We start from the raw sequence: 6,603 nt of genomic DNA, 5'->3' as shown, positions 1-6,603 counted from the left end.
CATGAAATGGTAGTAAATTATATCACCATCTCTGTTTTCCAATGTTCTCATTTGAAAGATATTATCTGTGAATTGTAAAATATGATCCCTGCCTTTTCCTGTTTCACAGGAATATGTTGAAAAGAATTGATGATACGACTCAGAAGGTATCCAAGTTCATTTTTATTCTACCAAGTGGCAAAGTGAGCTAGTGCTTAATAAATAACTATTACCATGTAGAGTATAACTCCCTTATATGACTTCATTAATCACTCTTCTTTCTCTTAGCTTCAGTTGCTCTCAACTTCAGGGCTCTTTTCTCCTTGCCTGTAAACATACTACCATATCTCCAATCTCCAAAACAATAACAATAGCAACAGCAACAGTAGCAACAACCTTCCCTTCACTCTGATGCCCCCATAGGGATATTTGTTTCTCAATCTCCAAAAAAAATCCTGTTTTTTTTTTTCCAATCGAGCTGTCACAGTCATCATCCAGGAAGATGAGTCCTGTGGAAAGGATGTCAGTCATCCCTACTAACTACCATTTACAAGGCAGATAACTTGGCCTAGCTGAAACAGCAGGGCATCTTGATGGGATATGAGAGATAGTATGTGTAAGTTGAACTGCCACAACATTTAAACCCATTCCCCTTGGACCTTGATAGAGACAACCCAGTACCATGAACACAATAGCTTTGTTATTTGGGAATAACAGTGTCCCCCAAACCACCAGACCTGCTTCCAGTGCATTCACCTATAGCCATCACTGAGGAGAGAAACCATTGCCAAGAACAGGCCCGCCTTCCTTATCACCACCCACAACAACTGTTGACCAACTGTCACCAGCAGGTAGATAAGAATAAGAGCGCTTAGAGTGAAAGTACCTTCCAGGACACTTGTACTGCTTCCAACCCAGTCTTCGTGGACATTGTAAAGGGGCTGATAGAAGTGCTACTTACAGGGCAGGTGAGACAGCTTAGTTGAAGTAAAAGGGCACCCTTGGAGAGAGATAGGAACTTGTTTGGGTAAGGCAAGGCAAACCTCCATAACTACCTTGACCACCATCTTCTCTCAGATCCTAATAGAGACAGCACATAATCCTAAACTGGGGCTCTTTGAAACAGCAATGCTTCAAGTCTAGTGTCCTTAACCATCATCCTGGGAAGAAACTCTTGGGAGTTACAGTCTGGTAACTTCTCCTGATTATGCTGCAGCCATATTTATTGATTACTTAGAAAAGATCATTCTTGTCACCAATGTTCTTCAAAATGACAAATAGTTTAACATCAGAAAATGATGATTTTATGAAGTGGAAATTACATTGAAGAAGAAGCACTGCCATCTACTATGCTACTGAATCTTAAGAACCATGAGACTTCTCAATTTGACTTGTAACTGGTAAACTTTCCATATGTAACATCCCGTTTAGAATGGGATTGCCTTACTTATGTATCCATATCCCCAATGCTTCACCCAGGGATTTGCACATAAGATGCAATTAATAAATGTATTATTCATTAATTCACTGATAAACTTCTCAAAATATTAATCTATACTTGCTCCCTGATCTTCCTTACCACATATTCTCACTCTTCAATGCCTCACTTTATGGTTCCTGTCTCTTCCACAATATTGAAAGAGTTTTATTCAAAGTTAATATGATATTCTAATTTGCAAGTTTAATAGCCTATTCTTCAGGCTCATCCTTCTCATCCTTGATATTTCTGCTTAATTTGCCCTTGTTGAGATTATTCTCTCCTTCTTTAAAATTCATGACACTACTCTGTTCTCACTTTTCTTGTTTGTCAACTAATCCTTCTTCATCCACTAATCCACTTCCTTCACCCATTCCATAAGTGTGACCATACCCCAAAATGTTATCCTTAGTCCTCTACTCTTCCCTATATATGTTCTCTATTCCCAATATTTTCATGTTTAAAAGATAGCATGTTGTACAAGAAAGAGAATGGACTTGGAATAAGGTAATCTGACAAAAACTTTGGTTCTAATAATTAATGGTTTTATGATCACTTATAATCTTTGAGCCTCAATTTTCTCATCTGTAAAGTGCAATAATATTTACATTTTCTGTTGAGGTATTATAATATGGAAAGTACTTTTAAACCTGAAAGCAACATGTATAGGAAATTTGAACTAGTTATACTTATTTAGTATTTTCTGTACAGATGAATCCCACATCTATATCTCTATCAGCAACAGTTTCCCTACACTCTGTTTTTGAATTTCCAACTGACTACTGGAAATATCCACCTGGATATTCTTTTAACACCTTAAATTCAAAATATGGAAAAGTGAACTTCTCACCTAACTCTACACTCATAATTATTCTACAATACAATTTAGCTGAAGGTAACTCAGTATTATCTATTGAAAAGTGTTGACTTGAGTAAGAGTTCTTAGCCTACTATTGTCCCTGGCTAAGGTGCTGAAACAAACACTCCTAGTCACTGAGACTTGAAACAAAAGTCATCTTCACCTTTCTTGTTCCTCACAACACACCCCCAACCAATCAATTCTCAAGTCCTGTTAATTCTACCACTACAATATATCTCACATATGCCCCTTCAAACACATTCAAGACCTCATCCACACTTGACGGGATTATCAGCCTCCTTTCTGATCTCCTTGCCTCCATTTTCATACCATTGTCAAGTAATCTTCTTAACAAATGGGGCTGACCACATCATTCAACTGCTCAAAAGCATTTTGTTGTCCTTCATTTTAAATTATATAAAACATAAAATCCACATGCCATCATTGAAGCCTCTTCCTAGTTTGTCACCTAGCTACCTTTCCACATTTATGTCATGGCACTACCTTTCAAACAATTTCTACTCCACTCAAATTGGACTACTTGTTCCTCAATGAGGTAGTCCTGCCTCTGTGCCTTTTTCTATGCCATCCTCGTACCAGGAATCCAACATCCTCCTTTGCATATTTAAATTCTTTTCCTTCAAGATTCAGTTTATGAGGGGCAGCTAGGTGGTGCAGTGGATAAAGCTCTGGCCTTGGAGTCAGGAGAACCTGAGTTCAAATCTGGCCTCAGACACATGACACTTACTAGATGGATGACCATGGGAAAGTCACTTAACCCCAACTGCCTCACCAAATTAAAAAAAGTGCAAAAAAAGATTCAGTTTATGTGCTCTTATAGAAGGCCAATAAATTATGCCTTTCTCTTTGAAGTTCTTTTGCCACTCTGATTTCTTTTATGTGCCTAATAGTTTTCTAATGTGCTTGTTGAAGTTAATAAAAGTCTCTCCAATGACTAGCAATCAAAAAATGGCACAACTGCAGGTAATGAGTCATTGTATTGAGAGCTGAAGGTATCATTTCTGATCACCTAGTCCAATCATCTCATTTTGCTCATATCCATGCCATTTTCTCCAATCGCATAGCCACACCACTTATTCAGGCCTTCATTATCTCTCACCTGTACTATTGAAATATGTTGCTAATTTGTCATACTGCATTCAGTTTCTCTTCTTTTCCATCTATGTTTCACACAGTTACCAAATTGATAGCTCTATATAAAGGGCAGGTCTGGCCCTAGCATTCCCCTGATCAAGGAGCTTCAATGACTTCTTATTGACTGGAATAAAATAAAAACAATTCTGTCTCACATTTAAAGCCTTTTCTAATCTGTCTCTAACCTATTTATAAAGACTAATCAAGTATTACTCTCCTCAAGTAATCTGTTCTAATCCAACTAGTCTGAGTGTTCTTCTTTGTACAGGCATTTCATCTCTCACCTCTGTGCCTTCCAGAGGCTGTTCCCCACATGTTTGGAATGCTTTCCTCCCTCCCTCTAGTCTTTTATAACCTTTAATTCCTTTCAAGACTTAGCTTAATGCCACCTAATAGTGGAATAATTTCCAGATTCCTAACCATTAATTTTCTTTTTCAATGGTAAGAAACAATTTTGTATTTATTCTGTATCTGTCTGTCTATCTATCTACATTTTACTTTTTAAAAGTGTACATGTTGCCTCCTCCTCTCTCAATAACACTTAAATTCCTTGGGGACAAGTATTTGTCATGCCTTATGTTTTTATCTCATGAGCCTTAAAGATTGTTGGAGTTTAATAGCTGCTCTGTGGGTTGACTTTTATACCCCAAGCTAGTTGGTGTTTCAACAACCTAACTTGAACTTTCAATGATTATATGATTTTTTAAATAGCAGAGACCTCACGTATTATCTAGTCAAATTCCTTCATTTTATAGATGAAGAAATTGAAACCCCAAGAAGTTAAGTGCCTGAACACAGAGCTAATGAGTGGGAGAGCTATGATTAGAAGCCTGCTCTCTTAGCTACTAAGCCAGTGACCTTTTAACTACTTATTATATCCTAGTCACAATTTATATATTCCCTTATCTCTGCTAGAGATGTGCTATCCAAGGGCAAAGATTTTTTGGTTTTTTGTTTGTTTGTTTTTTAGCACTGTTTACAAGGCTTGGTTATACACCCTTAATAAGATCAGACACTTGGCTGACAGGATTAAGCAAATTTCAACTCTGAGGGTTTTTTCCTTAAATAGTGGCCTTCTTTACCCACTCTTCCCCAAGCATAGTAGCTCTTTTTTTGTACTATTTTTTCTCTAGTTCAACATGTCAAAATTCATGAAGAGCATCATAGTGTCTAGGGAAGAGCCATGGAATTAGAAGACAAGAGACCTAGGTTCAGATCTTGTTTCTGACACTTGCCAATTGCATGACTTTAAGCAACTAAGAGTCCTAGTTACCTCATCTGTAAAATGGAGAAAATAATATTTGCACTGCTCATCTCACAATAAGTGCTTTGAGAATCCTATAGAAATGAGTGGCTAAGGAAAATATTTCTTTGTTGAATAATTAGATTACTTATTTTTTATTCCATCGGGCTTTTCTTGTGAAACAAAGTTTAAGACCATTAGGATACCATGATTTTGTCTGATAAAAAGATGATCCATTTTTTTTTTTACTCTATGGAAATAGTTTCCATAAGTAAAGGACAGCCCATAAAGCTCTGGGCCCATAAAGTACCTTAATAAAATCTATTGGTTTAATTTTTTATTTCAAATATCCTGAGAAAGGAATATATTCTCATCTATTTCTCAATGGCAGCATATTGACTTCTCAGAATTTGGCTGAGTTCATCAAACATTATTCATCCTTGAATGGCACTCTTTATTTTATGGCTCTAGATAACATTGATATTATAACCTGGAAGTGATGTAAAATAAGGATAGAGACTGTATATTTATTAAAATTATCTGTTATTATCTGTTCCAGATACAGCACCCCATGTTCCTCAATCATCTTAGAAAAAGATGAAGTTATTATTTGAAATTTTCAATTGTGTATAGGAATCTTTACTTGTTTCTTCACTGAGAACTAGTGATTTGAGTCACATCTTTCTGTTCCCTTAATCTGGTTTAAGTGAATGAATCTTATATCACAACATTATGAACTTACTTAAAGGACCTAATTTATTGGTTAGATCTTCGATCATATGGAAAAAGGCACTATTTCCTTAAATGTCCACATGTAATCACCTCATTGCTCAATATTTTTGTGAGTCTCAATTATATAGAAATAATTTTGATATAGCACAAAATGTAGACATTAAGAGATACATTATGTGCATGTGTGAAGGCTCTTTATTGGTGGCGTCGGAATCCCGTTCTAGAGAGACTATTGTATATGCAACTGCTGCTGGTGTTTGGTAGGACTACATCATCTCTACATTTCTTAGTAGTAGATATTTATTGACAGTATCAACTGGGGAAAGCTACAGGTTTGCATATTATCCTGAATATGGACATATGAATATTGTCCTGGAATACATAGAGTATCTAAAAAGGAAAGTATGAAGTGTATCTTATTCTGTGACAAAATGCCATATTATACATTTAGTGGTTTGATAATTATGCATGTTTTATACTCAACTGAGTTTTTACTATGTCATTGTGGAGTAAGGATTGAATTGAATCAAAACTTTTTCTTTTTTTGTACCTAAAGCCTAAACAGCAAACAAACATCTTTTCTTAGGTTAATAAACTAACAACTGAACTAATAACTAAATTTTTAGTTATTCTTGGATTTGATTTTGAATAATTTTGATTATGGATTAAATAATTTGTTAAAAGTACCTGGGTTGGAATCTTATCTTTTCTACTAACTTGCTCGATGTCATTAGGCAACTCACTATGTACTTTAGTTTCCTCAGCTGAAAAATGTACAGGTTGGACCAGAAGATCCACTAAGGAACTCTACATGTTAATGCCCTATGATGATGAGATGTGTCAGCTAGAAGTGTCATTAAGAGATTTCTTTCTAAACGTACATAAGGAGACAGGGGAAAGGTGGAAGGTGGAAAGGTAGAAATCTGGTGGAGTCAAGTGTAGAGGTCTGCTTGGAACACTATGGAAAGAAGCTGGTGATATCAGCCTACAGTTGAACTTTTTTTAATTTGTTTGCTTTGTGGCACTATATTACAAAAGGTGAATGTATATGAAAGAGAAGATGGGAATAGGAGGATAAAGGTGAATATGTAATGTGTCTGGGTCAACTCGAAAGTTAGCAATGAGGAAAAAGTGAGCCCTATGGTTCTCGGGAAGAAA

Source organism: Vombatus ursinus, unplaced genomic scaffold, assembly GCF_900497805.2.
Source record: "Vombatus ursinus unplaced genomic scaffold, bare-nosed wombat genome assembly UNPS02014812.1, whole genome shotgun sequence".
In the NCBI taxonomy this organism is placed as follows: domain Eukaryota; kingdom Metazoa; phylum Chordata; class Mammalia; order Diprotodontia; family Vombatidae; genus Vombatus; species Vombatus ursinus.
The sequence above is the reverse complement of the archived record's forward strand: the minus strand, read 5'-3'. Positions refer to the sequence as shown.